Source organism: Mytilus trossulus, chromosome 14, assembly GCF_036588685.1.
Source record: "Mytilus trossulus isolate FHL-02 chromosome 14, PNRI_Mtr1.1.1.hap1, whole genome shotgun sequence".
Classification (NCBI taxonomy): Eukaryota; Metazoa; Mollusca; class Bivalvia; order Mytilida; family Mytilidae; genus Mytilus; species Mytilus trossulus.
This window is the reverse complement of record NC_086386.1, coordinates 45,890,363-45,909,460: the sequence shown is the minus strand read 5'-3', so window position 1 is coordinate 45,909,460 and position 19,098 is coordinate 45,890,363.

Here is a 19,098-nt window from a genome sequence, read left to right as displayed (position 1 = left end):
AAAATTTATAGCCTAATTTATGTACAAAATAATGAACAAAATAAATGTGCAGCACAACATCAAACAACAATCACTTATTTAGACTGGAAAAAGGCTCAAAAGAATGTGGCGGCCTTAAACTTAGAATCAGCAACAGAAACAGAGACAGATTCCAAAGGTCCATCAAGAGCAGGTAATGTTGTGTTTCAAACAAAACATTGCAATATAAACACACAAACCAACATTTAAGACGAAGTAGTGAATATTTTGGAATGTATAAACAGAAACCTTCTTTAGAATCATTATAATGATGTTAGTAATTAGATCAATCATTTTTAATATAATGAAACAATCAAAAAGTAAATATAACACAAAGAACCCCAGTGCCCAAGACTCGCGTTTCCCTCTAAGGAGGACACAATCTTTGTGCTCAAAGCAAAGAGATGGAATGGAAAATTTACCAATAAAAATTATTACTAACAGATTTTAAACCATCTTCATTTTGATCTGATCCACAGTTGTTGTTCAGTAAGATTTGATTTTTTATCATGACGTTTGAAGTTACATCTTACGTTCTAGTGTTTTCTATATACAATAGTAAACGTAGTTTATACAATTTGTGATACTTCTTCTGTTGATTATGTTAAATGTTGTTCTTTGAATGATATAAGTTAAATACCAAAGACTTTTGAAGCTGTGTTCCTTACTTTCTTGAGAAACACAATAACTTATTCCAACATTGATATGCCATTCGATTCAAAGAAGTTGTTATTAATCGTTTTATACATTTAATCATTAAAAATATATATGTTTGTATAAGATATGTGTAGAGTATGGTTAACAAAAACTGTAATATTTCATTTTTGCAGTTATATAAAACCTTTGTATGAAACTGGTAAGGAACTTTTAGATATATTTAGATATATTTACTTAAAAGTATTTAGATAATAATTTCAAATTATGCACAAGTGAATATTTACATGCTTTGTTTTCCTTTGTTAGTATAATTGATTATGCATATAATGTTCTTCTTGATGGTTAACGTATAACATCCTTCTTGATTGATAATCAATGTATGTTTTATGACAAAAATATCTTTATATTTCATTATGAAATTTTTCGTTACTTGCGCAGTATCTTCTATTCAAAACGACCCGAATCATCTTAAATTTGCTGGTTGGTCCTTTTTTATAGACTGCTTTATAAATTAATTATTTATATGATTATAAAAATAAAATAAAAATTTAAGAATTTCCAATATTATATATTCTGCAGTCGGGTTGTTGTCGCTTTGACACATTCCCCATTTTCTTTCCCAATTTTATATAAAATAATAAAATTTCACAAAACTATCAAACACATTTTGACTGTAAAAAAAATCAGTATAGATATGAGGATTACAGTTTTTATTTGCACCATACACGTGGTTCGTTTACACAAGACCCATCAGTGACTCTCGAATAAAACAATTTTTAAAGTGTCAAATTAAGTATCAAGTTGGAGAGTATAAGGACCAGACATTACGAAAGGTTTTGCCAAATACAGCTAATGTAATCTCTTCCTCAGATAGAAAGGCCTTAGTTTTTTATACGGGCTTCTACAAATCCATTATAGTAGACGTTCATATTTGAGTTTCATATAAATAGTCAATACTTTTTTCCTTTATCAAGCAGTAAATGTGATGTCATTTGCATACATAAACGATGTGGTCTGCGAGATCAATAAAACATTTGTAATGGAGACTCCTCAGCAATGTTTGAAGTATTGAAAGTTCGATGAGCATGTGTATTTATAGAACGATTTAGTTCTGATTTATCACAACGACCTCACAGCATGAATATATTCTAAGAGTCAATTAGGTCTGCGTTTTCCTTTAGCCAATTGCTTAGCATTAACCTCGACTTATTCTATTGCTTTGTAGTGCTTTAAATTGATGGATTTCGAACTTCAGATAACACATTTTGAAGAGAATTTTTAATGAAAATGTTGAGTTTACTTCAAATAACAAGGCCAACTGAATTGTATATGAGTAAGGAACAAGCAAGACCCGAATGTTTACTCTTTTAGTCGTAAATATTGAGATTCTTAAAAACGTGTTCGTAATTGAACATAAAACTTGTAATTGGTTTTGTATAGGTATAACATAAATATTGATATTTTAAGAAGTTTAGTATGTACATGTGAATGGATTTCCGATGGGGATATTGCCTATTTCAATATTGAGTATACATACTAAAGACTTCTCCTTTCTTTTTTGTTTAATACAACAAGTTGTTACCAGGTTCAATCTACCATTTTCTATATTTAAAAATGCCTGTACCAAGTCAGGAATATGACAGTTTGTCCATTTGTTTCGTGTGTTTTGGCATTTTATTTTGCCATGTGATTAAGCACTTTCTGATTGAATTCTTCTCAGAGGTCAGCTTTTTTGTGATTTTACTTTTTATTATGCCATTGAAAGGACATTCCGTTCACGGAAATAGTCGCAATTCTTTCAATGTATATTATCATAAATAAATACAAATGATTTTGTTGACTCATATGTAGAGTGTGGTTTACAGAAACTGTGAAATTTATATATTTAGTTGTATCATTTTTCATTATATCATACGTTATATATCTTACTGAATATTGATATTTTCAGATATTAAAGCAAATACATTTGTTACATTACTTTTTTAAAACTTGCTAATTATTCAAACTGAATAGTAACAGAATGTTTTTCTTTGTTAATATAATTGATTTTGCAATTAATGTATTTCTTGATGTTGTATGAGTAATATCTTTCTAACTTCGTCATCAAGTTATTGATTATGATTGCATCAGCGAAATTTCACATGGATCTTTCGAAGTACACTTGCAATGGCAATTTTAGATAATTAAATAATTGATTAAGCAGATTTGTTCAACCCTTGATACTGCAAAAAGGCGGCTACAAGATCTTAACGTTCACCAAAAAAATCGGGCTACAGAAGAAACGACATTAATAAAGGTTTCTCTCGTGCTCGCAACATGAGCCAAGATGAACGTTTAAGATATAAAGATTAAAAGATTAACAAAATAAGTCATCACACTTTATCCGCGAAAATTGGAAAACTATCCAAGATCTTTTCTGAGTCATCTGCACCTGCTTCATGTAGCCATACAGACTAACTGTAGAGAGCTCGATGAATGCTCTAAATTAGGCTTCTTTGTTTTTTTGCTCTTGTAGGAGACGCCAACACAAACGATTTCTGACTTGCAAGCAAATACATAATATCTAGACGGAATACACTATATGTTGTATCTTCTACAGTGTAAATCTGACAACCAGTAGTATGATGAGTCAGTTCAGCCATTTTGAAAACGTATAAACGACCATCATAGCGACTATAAACGCAAGCCCGACCTGCCTATAAGTCGATCGATCTCAATCGACTGCTTTTTGTTTGCTTTAAAAAAAAACGTATAACCAAGCAATAGTAAGAACAAGATAAACAGGCAATTTATACACAATAATAACTTAACGTCAAACAACACCGTGGTGACGTTACTTAGTTAAATTTCTGGTATATTTGTTTTAATGGTCTAGTAAGATAGTACTAGGATGATTATTTCTCTATCAATTGAAACATCCCTGGTATAATTATTTTTATGGTGTAGTAATATAGCACTATGATGTAAGATGGTCTATCTATTTAAAACATCCTATAATAAGTTTTTATGGTGTAGTAAGATTATACTATTATTTTTGATAGTTTATGTATTGAAACATCCCTGGTATAATTGGTTTTTATGGTGTTGTAAGATAGTACAATGATGTAAGATATTCTATCTATTGAAACATCCCTGGTATGATAGTTATTTGTTGTGTAGAAAGATAGTACTATGATGTTTTCTTTTTTGTTTAATTCAACAAGTTGTTACTGGGTTCAATCTACCATTTTTCTACATTTGAAAATGCCTGTACCAAATCAGGAATATGACAGTTGTTGTCCATTTGTTTCATGTGTTTTTGGCATTTGATTTTGCCATGTAATTAAGCACTTTCTGATTGAATTCTTCTCAGAGGTCAGTTTTTTTTTTAAAATTATACGTCATATCTTACTATATCTTGATAGATTCAGATATTAAAGCAATTAAATTTGTTACATTATTTTGATAAAATAAGCTAATCACTCAAACTGAATAGTGACAGACTGTTTTTCTTTGTTAATATAATTGATTTTGCAAGTTATGTATTTCTTGATTTTGTATGAGTAACATCTCTCTAACTTCGTCATTTAATTATTGATTATGATTGCAGCAGCGAAATTTCACATGTATCTTTCGAAGATAGTACTATGATATAAGATGGTCTATCTATTGAAACATCCCTGGTACAACTGGTATTTATTGTGTAGAAAGATGGTACTATGATGTTTATTTCTCTATCTATTGTAACATCCCTGATATAATTGTTGTTATGGTGAAGCAATAACAATATCCCTGGTATAATTGGTTTTTATGCGGTAGTAAGATAGATATTAGATGGTCTATCTATCGAAACATCCCCGGTATAAGTGTTTTTCTGGTGTAGGAAGATAGTACTATGATGTAAGATGGTATATCTTTTGACACATCCTTGGTATAATTTGTTTTTATTGTGTAGTAAGATAGTACTATAATGTTTACTTATTTATCTAGCAAACATCCCTGGTATAGGTGTTTTTCTGGTGTAGTAAGATAGTACTATGATGTAAGATGGTCTATCTATTGAAACATCCCTGGTATAGTTGGTTTATTATTGTGTAATAAAACAGTACTATTATGTTTTTTTTTCTCTATCTATTAAAACATCCCTCCCTGGTATAATTGTTTTAAGGTGTAGTAGTAAAATAGTTCTATGATGATAGAGGGTCTATCTATTGAAGCATCCCTGGTATAATTGGTTTATATAGTGTAGTAAAATAGATGTAAGATGGTCTATCTATTGAAACATCCCTGGTGTTATTGATTTTAATAGTGTAGTAAGATAGTACTATGATGTTAAATGGTCTTTCTTTTGAAACCTTCTTAGTATAATTTGTTGTTATGGTGTAGTAAGATAGTACTATAATGTTTATTTCTCTATCTATTGAAACATCCAGGGTATAATTTGTTTTTATGGGGTAGTAAGATGGTACTATGATGTAAGATGGTCTATATATTTAAACATGCCTGGTATAATTGTTTTTTATTGTGTAATAAGACAGTACTATAATGTGTTTTTTCTCTATCTATTGAAACATCCCTCCCTGGTATAATTGTTTTATGGTGTAGTAGTAAGATAGTACTATGATGTAAGAGGGTCTATCTATTGAAACATCCCTGGTATAGTTGATTTGTTTGGTGTAGTAAAATAGATGTAAGATGGTTTATCTATTGAAACATCCCTGGTTTAATTGGTTTTTACTGTGTAGTAAGATAGTACTATGGTGTTTGTTTGTCTGCCTTTTGAAATATCCTTGGAATAATTCGTTTTATGTTGTACATGTAGTACGATAGAACTATGATATAAGATGGTCTATCTATTGAAACATCCTTGGTATAATTGGTTTTTATGGTGTAGAAAGATAGATGTAAGATGGTCTATCTATTGAAAAATCATTGGTATCATTTGTTTGGATGGTGTAGTATGATTATACTATGATTTTAGAAAGTTTAGATATTGAAACATCCCTGAAATATTTGCTTTTAATGGTGTAGTAAGATAGTACTATGATGTAAGATAGTCTATTTATTGAAACATCCCTGGTATAATGGGTTTTTATTGTGTAGTAAGATAGTACTATGATGTTTATTTGTCTACCTATTGAAATATCCATGGTATATTGGGTTTTTATTGTGAAGTAAGATAGTCTTTCTATTGAACATTTGAAAGATCCTTGGTATAATTGGTTTTTAATCTTTTTTTGGCTCAATCTTAGATCCCCAGATTGAGAGTTCCAATTTTGCTAGAACCATCAATCAATTTTCACAATAAATGCGTTGCAAGTGGTATCAGTTCTCTGTGTTCATTGGCCGATAGAGTCTGTTCTCCCTGGGATGTCATTGATAAATTATTCTTGTATGATTTGTATATATATATAAAAATTAGGGTAAATTGTGTATGGCCTTCCAAATACCGTATCGATCCCTAACATTACTGAAGAGACATTAATTGTCGAAATCCAGATGTGGTGTACCAAAAAAATATTGACACCTTATATTTGTGGCATAACCCCTTGGCCACTAGTCAATCGTTTTCTGTTTAGTATTAAAGTTATATTAAGATCCATTTTGTTACATCTTGTGATCAATTTTATTTGGCAATCGCCAATGGCAGTCAGCAGAGTTAAAGAACATCAGCTGTTCGACCTGTTAGTCAAATGCGTTTTGTTAAAATATGCTTTTTCATTGTTTTGGTCTTTTGGAAAATGTTGTTTGTGCTGTATTTAGACCCTTCTACAATGAAATTTGTTTTACATGCACACGTATAAAAATTGCGGTTTTTATCCAACGCATTTATATGTTTAAACGTAGTTTTTAATTTAGACTTGTTGATATATATTAGACCCTTCTACAATGAAATTTGTTTTACATGCACACGTATAAAAATTGCGGTTTTTATCCAACGCATTTATATGTTTAAACGTAGTTTTTAATTTAGACTTGTTGATATATATATATGTACCCTTCTACAACGGAATTTGTTTTACATGCACACGTATAAAAATTGCAGTTTTTATCCAACGCAATCATAGGTTTGAACGTAGTTTTCAATTTAGACTCGTTTATATTTTTTCGTTTGGGCTTGTATCATATTTTTCCTCCGGTTTGTATGATCCGTTCAACATATATTGACTCTTAAAATTCATGAGTCTATCTAAAATGAGGGTATTTTTTTCTAAAAAGGAGGGTACTTTTTTCTTAAAATGAGAGTATTTTTATATGGCCTTCCAAATACCGTTTCGATCCCAAAAATAACTGGAGAGACATTTATTGTCGAAATCCAGATCTGGTTTACTAAAAAAATATTGACACCGTATGTTTGTGACATAACATCGTGGCCACAAGTTTAAAACAATTTCTGTTTAGTATTAAAATTATATTGTTAAATCTTGTGATCAATGTTTTTTGGCAATCGCCAATGGCAGTCAGCATGGTAAAATACCATCAGTTGTTCGACCTGTTAGTCAAATTGCATTTTGTTTAAATATACTTTTTCACTTTTTTGGTCTTTTGCAAAATGTTGTTTGTGCTGTTTTTAGACCCTTCTACAACGAAATTTGTTTTACATGCACACGTATAAAAATTGCAGTTTTCATCGAACGCAATCATAGGTTTGAACGAAGTTTGCATTTTAGACTCGTTTATTTATTTATATATATATATAATTGTTTTGCACCAGATGCGCATTTCGACAATACATGTCTCTTCAGTGATGCTCGTGCCCAAATATTTGAAATCCAAAGCTTATATAAAAGATGAAGAGCTATAATCCAAAAGGTTCAAAAAGTCTAGACAAATCCGTGAAAGGAATCAGAGCTTTGCATGAGAGTGATACATTCCTTTAATCTATAATAATTTCTAATATTTTGTTACAACAAATTTCAATAACACAAAAAAAACGTATTTTCATGCAACTTATACTTGAACAATATCAATATTCCTTTTTTTAATCATATGTAATGATAAAATTTTATAGGAAATGCAAGCACGGGAATATCGTATCAATTGGAAGATTGGAAGGTGTTGCTGGAATGCTGCTACTTAGAAGTGGAAAATTCACAATTGGAAAGTTGGAATCATCTCTTTTGTCGTAAAGTTTTTTAAGATTCATGCCATTCCTCCGGTTTCTGTGTGTAACCTTGATTTGCTTCTCTCTTCTTGACCGAGTTTAAATTAGTGTGGATTAAAATCTGATGAATAAAGACTTTAAATCCAAAGCCGATGGATACGTCTGAAGCTACAAAATTTAGATGAAGTCTTCTATAATTTGATGTGTTTATCTATAACAATAAAAAAGAGGCGAAAGATACCACATAGACAGTCAACTCATAGATAAAAAAAAACTGACAATGCCATGGCTAAAAATAGAAAAAGACAAACAGAGAAATAAAAGTACACAAGACACAATATTGAAAACTAAAGACTAAGCAACACAAACTGTAACGCCATTATTTCTAACATTTGCCCAGTTGACTACTTGATTGTAATGATATTGCTCAATAGAGATCCTTAATGCACTAATCAATTGCATCAGTTCATTTTGTAAAGTTATTGAAATATCTCGAGTTTACTTTAATTAAGTGTTTTAACCAATCACTAACTTGTAGGCACATTTTATAATACATATGCAACTGGATGAAATATAAAATGCTGCAAAGGTTAAACATAGTCATTACATAAACAATAAAACTCGAATGAGCCAGTTTAAACGAATGATTATAAATGTAAATTTATTTACGTAGACAAAACATTTTATGGTGTAATGACACATGCTGATGTATGTAGAGAAAAATATGGAAACAGAGTACCAGAAAGGGAGAAACTGTTAAGAGAATACCTTGGTTTACCTGGGAATAGATTGGCAAATGTAATTAATTACTGCTCAGCTGTTGATCCTGATCGACATCTGAGGATACTCTATTACCTGCTGTTGATGTACCTGTTCTGAGGCTTTTGAGACAGGTAATTTAATGAAAAAGCCCAAAAGACCGCTTTTGTTTCTATTACCAGCTGTTGATATAACTGTTCTGAGGCTTTTGAAACAGGTATTAAGATGAAATTGCCCAAAAGTATTTTTTTTTAAATGCAACCATTTGTGTTTTAATTGCAGGAACATGCACAGGATACAAGGTTCAATATAGTGTTTAAGGTTTGCAATAGCAGGTCCTGTTATGGAATAATTTCGTAGGATTGTCTACACTGCTAATTTTGCATAGGTACTTTTTCTGTACAAAAAATCTGTAGTACTGGAAAATTACTTTTAAAATATAGTACTTTTTTAGTACTTTAAATTTATTGTAATATTTAAGTACTTGTTTTTTACAGTACTTGATTTGTACTTCAAATTTTAAGTACTCAATTTGTACTTTAATTGTGTAGTACTAAATGTGTACCTCAAATATTAGGTACAAATCAAGTACTGTAAAAAACAGGTACCTAAATATTACAATAAATTTAAAGTACTAAAAAAGTACCATATTTTAAAAGTAATTTTCCAGTACCACAGATTTTTTGTACAGAAAAAGTACCTATGCAAAAGTAGCAGTGTAGTATGTCAGTGTTTTCGAAATGAAGTATATGGATAAGGAAAATAGTGTATGATGTTGCCTATTTATCAGCAAAAATGTAATCATAAACATGATATATATAGGCTGCAACTTAAGAAAATGCAAGACCTGGTTTTTTTTTCAAGAAAAACACTTCATCAAGCATTAATCTATGGAGATCTAGAGAACCTCTCTTTTGTTATCTTGGTCGTAACGTTCATAAAAAAAATCGTTAACATTACGGTATAGAAAACTGTAGTGTAAGTTTAATTTTATCTGTAACTGTTCTTATTTTTTTCTGTTTTATTTTTAATCCTTTATCATTTCAGATACTGACACCATAACCCAGTGATTCAGTTATGCACTTTGAAAATTGGATGAAAATGTTGAAGGCAGTTTTCTCTACTGCCATGTCATTTTGTTACTATGTAATTCACCCTTTTGTTGCCATTGACAACAGATTAAAACTTGTTCTATTCATCTCAAGCTTGCCCATTGGTTTGTTTTTGTTACTTTCTATTAAAATTTATGAATTTTGCATTAAAAAAAATGAATGGATAAACATTGGATTATCAGAGTCCTTAAAATATATGCATTCGTTCCATTGTTTTACTTTATTTCATTTATGAATGAAAATGTTTTCACCTTTTTTTTTATTATCAATGTTTTACAATTGTTGTTTAGTTTACCAAGATGTAACAACTGACTTACTTACTTTACTTACTGCCCTTGCATGCCATAACTGAGCATATCATTCATCAGAAATATGGTAGGGGATTGTGGTAACAAAAAGAACAACTTGACAGATGTGGCACAGATCCTTCAAATACGTCATCCATTTCATGATGGTATCAGGGTCCTTCAAATTTGTCATCCATTTCATGATGCTATCAGGGTCCTTCAAATCTGTCATCCATTTCATGATGATATCAGGGTATCTATGATGAATTTTTATTTTGAAAAATGTTATATATAAATATACATGTATTTTGATAAGTTCCTATGTGAATTAAATTTCAAGTTGTATTAACCAAAACTTCAAGATAAACTAACATGACCACAAAATTGAAAACATCATGTTCCCATATTGTTAGAGGGTGGGGTTTTAGTTTCGGAATATAATCTGATTGGAAGGCTTCAAAAACAAGAGGCTCTCAAGAGCCTGAATCGCTCACCTTAATTTTTTTGGTTAAATCTCTCATCAATGATTATTTTGGCTTTTCAATTTATTTAAATGTTCTTTGAATAGTCCTATTTTCTTCAAAAGCAAAAAAAATAAATAATGTTCTCCTATGTTCTATTTTAGTCATAGGAGCTATGTTTCTTGAAATACAAGGAAATAAAATTTAAAATTTATACTAGATACTCTGAAACGCATTTAGCCTTAGTTTGGCTGAAATTGATACAGCAGTTTCAAAGGAGAAGATTTTTAGCCTAGTCAATCTAGCTCTAAAATCACTCAACCTCCAACTAATTGCAACACAAGCTTTTTTTCGTGAAAATTATAATATAGACTTGTACTAACAACATACTAAAACTATACATTGATATAATTTGCGGAAAAGGTTATTTTGGGTGAAATATGTTGTTTTTAGAGAAAAAATGCTGAAAACTGGAAAAGAAGAAAAATTATTATTTATTGTTGTATTTTTAGACCTAAAGCTTGTGGAAGACAGGAAACCTTATCTTAATAGACTATAAAGTAGTCCAATAGCTATTATTATTCATATTGAAGTAATTTTGAGGTGAAACGAGTGATTTTTAGTGAAAAAACGTCGAAAACTGGAAACGCAGAAATTTTTTATTATTAAGGGTTAATATTTTTGAAATTGATCTATATAGAAAAAAGAACATACTATTTTATGTTTATTTTGTGAAGTCCTTTAGTTATCAGTATTAATATTTGGATAATTTAGTTGAATATATGTTTTGAGACAGAAACCCAATAACTGGAATTGAAAAAAAATCTTGGTTATAATGGTGGTTAAAACTTTCGAATTGGGTATTAAAATAGTAAATACTTTCTGATGTTTATCTTAAGAAGTCCTATAGAAATAAGTATTAAAAACATGTTATTCTTGTGTAAAACATGATGTGTACAGAAAAATTGTGCAAATGGAAATAAAAAGCTTGATTATTCATGGCTTTTCATGGTCGAAACTTTAAACATAGGGTCTTTATAGACAAACTTTATTATCTTATGATTATATGCATATGTTTTCCTCGTGTAGACCAATTTGTTGTGTGAAATAGTTTGTTTTACATGAATGCCCCACCGCACTGTCATTTTCTATGTCCAGTGGACCGTGATTTTGGGATAAAAACTGTAATTTGGCAAAATTAAAAGGATCATATAACAGGGAGTATGTGCACTAAGTTTCAAGTTGATTGGACTTCAACTTCATCAAAAACTATCTTGACCAAAAACTTTAATAGAAACAGGGCAGACGGAAGAACAGACGCTCAGACTGAAAAATGTAGTACCCCTAAGTGAGGGCATTATTGTGTACATTAGTTCAGCGAAATTGAAACCACTCTTGAAACTCCAATGCATACACATGAATCAAAATTATCAACAACAAAATCCACAAATGCAAGACAAACTAAGGCTAGGGGTTCCTGACTAGGGTAATAATGTGGCTGGGAGAAAAAACATATTTTTAGAGAACTCAACCCTCCCATAGTTTCTCTAGACAATGTAGACAATGTAGAATAAATAAACACACAGTAAAACTCAGTTTAAAAGAAGTGAATTTTGTGGAAGTTTGAAATTGTTATCTTATGTAACTGTTATGTATTTATAGTAATTAAATGTGTAGCTATGCTAAACCAAAAATTATATTGTGTTAAAAAATAACTGTGAATCAGTTTGGTTACTGCCTTTGATATTCATGTTAATTTGAATTGCATAAAGTCACAGTTAAACACAGACCAATTTTATTTAGCAAGCGCTATCAATATCCAGGTTTAATTTCAGATATATAAGCATTTTAATTTTTTGGAACATACATTAGTTCTCTGAATAAGAATGAAATGTAGAAATTGTTTAAGGTAATTTCAAGAGAGCTTTGTCAATATGATTATAATTTTACCTCCAGAGCTTAAATTTAAATAGCAATTGTACCAAAGTTGTCAGATTTTAGAAGTTGAAAATGAGATAAGCCGACTGTTGAATGAATTGATGGGATCACTTCCTGGATTGTTAATAGTAACAGCGCATCGGGGAATCCAGATGGGGGGAGTGTTCCCAGGGTTGAAATCCCCCTTTTTTGGCCGATCAATGCATTTAAATGGGGAGATATAGTTGGACCCCCCCCTCTTTTGTCCTGGTTTGGAACCCCCTTTTTTAAATGGTTGGATCCTCCCCTGCATCGCATTTTATGTGTACCATGTAAACCTGTATGTTGCGGTCTGAAACATTTATCAAAGGATAATGACAAAGAACATACATGGGTTGTCTGCTGTATGAAATATTATGGTTAAAGATATATATGTACATTAAAGAAAAGCATTATCAAGTTCCTTCTTTAAGATATTTCATTGAATTGATTAATAAAAGGAAACCAGCTTTAGCATAAGAACTGTAAAAATGTGGGCGACTCATGGCCAAAGATAGTCCTGTCTAATCTGAAATTTGTGTTAGTTGTTTAAAGGTTGCTTTCTAATTGACTCTAAAAACCTCAAATCTCTCTTTATTCATAATTATACTGTAAATAAAATACACCTAATGCATAAAGAATATAAATGTTTAGATTTTAAGGTCCACTAAACTTTATCAGTGATCACTTCGTAGTATGTTTGAAACCATGATTTATTGTAAAATCTCCCCATTCTAAAAACATAAGATGTTGTATGATTGGCAATGACAAAAATGTTCACAAGAGATAACAATGACGAGGGTGTGGATGTTAACAACTAAAATAGCTCATCGTTAAAATATAAAACTGTTAAGACAATGAATAAGAAAAATAGATATGACAGACAGCAAACAATAACCACCATGTACTCAAGGGCCACTTACTTGTGATAATCATATCCATAATGTATAAGGCTAACCATGTTTGCGAGCATTCATGAACTAAACCCTCCCATAATAAGGAACAGTTGTGAAATAGCAAACAACATAAGTGTAAATTGGAAAACTCAGTTTGAAAGGGCTCAACTCAAAAAGGTCAGCTTAGAGTATATACTAAACCAATAAACAAAATGACACTGAGTTCCAATAGCTAGTTCAAAGCTAATTACAGTTGGTGAATAAATACTCTTGGTACCGACTAAAATATAAATCTGTACACATCCGATTAGAAACCAGTGAAACGTGGGTTCAGTTTTATTATTATATATTATATGATCTTATATTGATGCTTTGGGAGGCAACTTTCCTGGTATGGAACTTGTACCCTTGTGAGTTAAGTGTTACAGCAACCGCTTTAATTATATGGTGTGTAAGTCCTGAGATCGTCGCTAATCACATGTCTTTGAGTAGTTTATATATTTGTTTAGGGGCCAGCTGAAGGACGCCTCCGGGTGCGGGAATTTCTCGCTACATTGAAGACCTGTTGGTGACCTTCTGCTGTTGTTTTTTATTTGGTCGGGTTGTTGTCTCTTTGACACATTCCCCATTTCCATTCTCAATTTTATTATTTGCTTCAGGAGCCTGGAATTTTCATTCTAACATACAATCATTATTACACTCATTATTCTTTTTTTTTCTTCTGAAAAACATAAATTTTTAATGGCCAAACACATGTGTTTCGAGAACACATCCCCCAACTAGAATTAACTTAATCACAGGGGTTGATTTCTTTTAAAAAAACTAGTAAGAATGTGACTCCTTCGGGCCAGGTGAGCTAAAAAGATAGGACTGATGACCATTGCACTCAGACTCGAGAATCAACCAATCAAAATACATGATTTGATGTTTCAAGCATGATTTTTGTGCTCCAAGCACGAGCAAAGTTTTACAACTTCAACCCCTGGTGTATACATATTTATGCAATGTTATAATATAAACAAGTAACACAAGTTTGTAATCTGCATATTACTAGTTTATTTTTTTTTAGAAAATTATAAACAACCATTATCATGAACAACAAAAAAATATAACACAGATATATTGCATAACTTAATATGAAATAAACATTCCTATATCTATTATTTGTTTTATTTTTTATATAAGCCTTGTACAAATTCTAAAACAAAACAATGGAACACAGTTATTTAAGTTAAATCAACTCACGCTAAAATCCAGTGTAACAATAAATAGGCATCATTCAAGGAATAGAAATTAGTAAACAAGCCAGACTACCTGTTCAATCATATTAATAGTCAAACATGGACTAACAAGGAAGGATTACTACAGAATTCGAATTTACAAGACCTATATTTTCAACCAAAAAATAGTATAGCAAAAAATACTGAACTCGAAGGTAAAGGAGTAAGATCCTTTTTTGGCCCCAAAATATGGCAGTTTTACAAAGTTGTTAAAATGTAAACTTTTAGTTATTTATTGGATAGTAAAATGGTTCTGCTACATAAATATGGGCTGTTTTTGAAAATACAATGCACATATATTGGGTACTAGCACCATAAAGTCATGCTAAATTAGGGAAATCTTAACAATTCCAGCATTTTACTTAAATTTTAGACGGTTTCCGTGTAAGACGAAAGTGGACGCATTCGTGTTCATCCAAAATATTGAAATGGAAGTTGTATTTAATGATAATACATAACATATATAAAGGTTGAGGATGAACACGGATGCGGCCACTTTCGTTTTTGACAAAAACCATCTGAAAAGTGACATTTTTTCGCATATTTGGTAGATTTTTCATATTTGAGCTTGAATCGGATCGTTTTTAATGGCGAAATAAGTTAAAAACTTTCACATAAATTAATCGAAACATATAAAATAGACACTTTAGTGTTTAAAAAGTGGTCAAAATCTTTCGTCAGATGAAACTGAAATTTGAGGCCAAAATCGGTCCTTACCAGACCTACTCCTTTAAAAGATAAAATCCATAACAACTGACAAAATGTTCGCTGAAGGTAAAGTGATCTTCTATGCGGGAGATCGTGAAAGGAAGATAATTTAAAAGTTAGCGATTGCAAGGGGTTACCAAGGGGTAATTGCAAATGTTTTTCAGACAGGTAAGTACAGATTTTGATATAAACTCGAGTTTTTGCACCAATGGAATGTGTGAAAAAAACAACTGTCATATTTCTGACTTTGTACATATATTTTCTGAAGAATTTGGTGGCTAAACCTGGTTTTATACCTAGCAAAACCATCCACTTGTATGACAGTTTTAACCATGGAATTTACAAGTCTCAAATTCTATGTGATAAACTTCTTTCATTGTCTATCTATTGATCTATCGAAATATAAAAAAAAGAAGATGTGGTATGAATGCCAATGAGATACCTCTCCACAAGAGACCATACCATGTTCAATTCTGAGCAAAAAATAACATTATACTTCCTCTCAACTAATCTACCAAACAACAGTTATCACTGTGCTGTAATTTCAGAATTAATTGTGAGGTTTTCATTAACAAGAATAATGCCACTGGATGAAGTTTGTAATAATATCAACTTGCATTTTCCAAAATTGCAATAATTAAACTCATGTGATTGCCTTCTTGTACAATCGCAGTAATAAATGCACACACTAACTTCTGAATTTACAGTGCTAAGACACAAACATTTAGCCTTGATTCATTTTAAATATTAATTCCCAATCAAGAATGCCAATTCTTGAAATTGGTCAAAAAACATGAATCTTGTGATATCCATGTTCCAATACATTAAAATAAAAATATGTGGTATAATTGCCAATGAGACAACTATCCACCCAAGTTCGAATAACAAAGATGAAAGCAATTAATAGTCACTTAACTGCCTTCAACAGGGAGAAAAACTCATATATAGTACCAATTTTACAGCCTCACATTTAATATGAATGTCTCTTTAGTAATGTCAAAGTCCAAAATATTTGAGTTAAAACAATTTTATATGAGCAGTAACTGTAAAATGTGACTCTCCAAAAGTTTAATGCCATTAACATATTGAAAAGTAGCAACTAAAAAAGAAAAAGTTGTAAAACAATTATAACAAAATGACCTTGGTTACATTCCATACACAACAATATTCTTAATAGTATTTTTTTTCACTTCAAACTTTTTACTACCATTATCATAAACAGATAAAGAATTTATATAAACACAGCACTGCTTATCTATTGCTACATTGATCAATATAAATGAAGCATAGAAAATAAAAATCTTAAAAAAACAACAACAATAAGATCTATTCCAGGAAAAGTTGTATGCAGGGATGAACACCATTTATTTTTGAGCTCTCAATATTTTATTTTTTTGTATGGAATAATAAAAAGTTTCATTTTTTGTGGATATTCAATTCTATGGTTTTGTGAAAGTCCGCATACAAGCAATTGCACGTTGTTAAACATTTAAATATGTCCATCAAAGTTGGTATTCAATGAATACTAATAAATCCATAGTAGTGTGTAGCATTGTAGCACTGAATGAATATTTATGTTAGAAAGTCTAAACTTGTAAACACCTATCTTGCTTTAAATAATTAATAATAACATTTTCTTAGTTTAAAATTTTTAATTCCAACTGTACATCACTGAATTATCAACTACCATTCAGCCCACATATTTTCCTGGAAAAGTCTTGGTCTCCCATCTTTTAAGGTGGGAATATAACATTAATATCACAGATATTTGATAGAGGTACACCTTTTATAGAACAATATGGTTTTAATATTGTTTCTTTGTCTACCATATACTTTTTAAGTACAATGACAATTCAAGACATAGTAAAAAACAACAGATTTTTTTTTATGCTTCAGTAAGCATTTGTCTATAACCTTTTAAATGTTTGAACAAAGAGCTTAAGGAGGCTTGAGGGTACAAAAAATTCAGAAAAAGCTTACTATTTTTTTCCTTTTTCCTTTTATTTATTACCCAATTAATTGTTACTTTATGATATGGCACAAATATAAATAGATTCATTTTGGCCCAAGATGACTTTTAAAATGTTTATATCATTGAAAAAGCTCGAAATTATCTCCCTTTGGAGCAAAAAAGCCATTTTTTTGGCATTAAAATTGAAATATCTGTTTTACCTCATCAGTGACCTATATTTTTATTATTATTTTCAAATAAGCTGCACTTAAAGGGGCACTAGCTGCCAAATTAATGTTCACTGATTTGACTCAAATTCTCATATTTTATTTATTAGTTTATTACAATGTAAAACATTTTTCCAAACTATCAAAAGTATAAAATAAACAATTAACAGGACATGGTCTCAATAAGATGTATCTTTGTTTCGTGTGAGTTTCAGCCAAGATGCCATCTAAATAACTATTGAGTTGACCTTCTATGACCATATAAGCGATGTAAACATAAACATAGATTAAGCAACTCATGTAATTGTATTTTTATAGGTACGTTAAATTTTGTATTGTAGATTAAAAATTTATGTTCATCATTATTATCTTTATCTGAATGATTTTGTGTGTACGAATCAGTTAATCAAATTATTTACCTAGTTTCACTTTCAATGTTGACATTCTTTTCCTTTAAATACCTGTACACGGACAATGCATGCATTACTCTATCTCTTTCTACGGGGTTAAATTGGAGTTCACATGAATATGGATTTAGTGAGGTCTATTATTCACTTGCAAGTGAACAAGTTATTAGCAATGTTTATTAGCTTAATTTGACAAAATTGAACCATTTTAGCTGATAAAAGCAAATTATTATTTCACTTTTTCACTTTCATTAGTGATTGAACAAAAAAAATCATACTTTGATTTTTTATATATCTCGTAGCTAGTGCCCCTTTAAACTTAACAATTGTAAAATCTAGACAATTTCTGTGATTTATTTTTTTTATATTTTAATATTACCTATAATTCTCCTATTAGTTCAACAGAAAACCAGATGCTCCGCAGGGCGTAGCTTTATACGACCGCAGAGGTTGAACCCTGAACAGTTGGGGCAAGTATGGACACAACATTCAAGCTGGATTCCACTCTAAATTTGGATTGTGATTAAATAGTTGACACAGCATAGGTTTCTGACACAGAATGAATGTATTCAAATGAACTTAAAATTTTTGTTTTCTCTTAGAGCAATTCACTATGCTGTTGAATATTAATCCTCTCAAAAAAATGTTTGAAGAAATTTTCTTTTTAATTATGAAATTTCAAATGAGAAAAAATTTTTTCAAAATTTGCGGTCGTATAAAAATTGAACCCAATTTTTTAATCACATCCCCCTTTCCCTTATTCCAAAACTAATTTCAATTAAAATATTCTAATGGAGTTTGCAACAATTACTACTCATTTAAATACATCATAAAATATTAAGATGTAAAAAAACTGCTTGTTATCACTGAATGGTAAAGATAATTTAAATTTATCAGTTGGTAGTAAAAAGTGAATATACATTGTATATTGTATATAACAAAGATTTAAGTTGATTCTGGACAAAGAAAGATAACTCCAATTAAAAAAAATTCTTGCAGATATTTCTTGCTTACTATACTGGACAAAGAAAGATAACTCTTAATTAAAAAAAAAATTGCTATTTCACAATATTGTGAAATTAGATATTTCTTGCCATTGCACAATACTGTGCAATTGAAAAGACTTGCTATTGCACAATACTTAATATAATAATTTTAGATCCTGATTTGGACCAACTTGAAAACTGGGCCCATAATCAAAAATCTAAGTACATGTTTAGATTCAGCATATCAAAGAGGCCCAAGAATTTAATTTTTGTTAAAATCAAACTTAGTTTAATTTTGGACCCTTTGCA